Source organism: Cygnus olor, chromosome Z (genome assembly GCF_009769625.2).
Source record: "Cygnus olor isolate bCygOlo1 chromosome Z, bCygOlo1.pri.v2, whole genome shotgun sequence".
NCBI classification, from domain to species: Eukaryota; Metazoa; Chordata; class Aves; order Anseriformes; family Anatidae; genus Cygnus; species Cygnus olor.
The window spans coordinates 15324519-15325655 of NC_049198.1; the positions used below are offsets into that span (position 1 = coordinate 15324519).

At 46.2% G+C, this 1137-nt stretch overlaps 1 non-coding gene across 1 annotated transcript; it reads right to left on the minus strand.

The window, feature by feature from the left end:
• Nucleotides 1-717: 717 nt before the first annotated feature.
• TRNAS-AGA lies at nt 718-799 on the minus strand. Its single transcript has one exon. It is a non-coding gene; the product is annotated as a tRNA-Ser (tRNA).
• Nucleotides 800-1137: the final 338 nt, after the last annotated feature.

Genomic DNA, 1137 nt, shown 5'->3' on the forward strand with positions numbered 1-1137 from the left:
AGGTGTGTTATCACCAGGGCTTATTACCACACAGTCTGCAACAAGGAGTGTCTGACACAGGGTGCCAGATTAACTATTTTGAGAGGAAAAGAGAGAATAAATAAATAAAGGGTGTTGTTGTTTGTTTAATTAAAGAAGCAATGCAGATTTTGTTGGGGAGGAGGGGTGGTCAATGCTACAGAAGATTACTATTATATTACACATTTTCCAGTTGTAATTCAGAACATCCTAGTTCACCAAGATGGAGGAATTGGTAATAACCAGCTTTTATAGCCAATTGAGTTTGAGGAGAGAACACTGGATGTATTTTTATGCTGGAGTTCCCTCTGTTAAAATCTAATTTCATTGTACAAATTCTGATTTCTGACTAATCATTAACTGGACACATAGCCAGTGCTTTAACTCCTATAGAAACCATGCCCTTAGGCCAAACAGAAGCAAGATCCAAGTATCACAGAATCACAGGACTGTAGGGGTTGGAAGGGACCTCGTGAGATCATCAAGTCCAACCCCTCTGCCAGAGCAGGTTCCTTAGAGCAGGCTGCCCAGGTAGGCGTCCAGACGGGCCTTGAATATCTCCAGAGAAGGAGACTCCACAACCTCCCCGGGCAGCCTGTTCCAGAGCTCCGTCACCCTCACTGTGAAGAAGTTCTTCCGCACGTTGGTGCCGAACTTCCTGTAATCCATAAAATTGCACAGAGCCTCTTCAGCTCTAGCCGTAGTCGGCAGGATTCGAACCTGCGCGGGGAGACCCCAATGGATTTCTAGTCCATCGCCTTAACCACTCGGCCACGACTACACACAATTTATTGCTTAGTGTCAACTACTCAAGGCTCACCTTACCTGTTTTGTCCCACCTACACTGGGAATTTCACCATCCTTGTTCCTAGGTGCTTATTCTTATACTAGACACCTCACCTAGTTTGTTTTCTCCTCACCTCGTGATCTCATCCCACACCTCTCTGGACTCAGATCTAAGCTCTGAGTGCTTCCTCCACCAACAGGTTCCCAGTCATGCTTTCTGATGTACCTAAGTGCTGTAGTTCTGCCCACTGAACTCTGGTCTTACTTCGCCACTCATCTCTGTTCATTCCCTCTTCCTTGTGCTCAGCATTCAGCCCCCACCCCAAAAGTAGC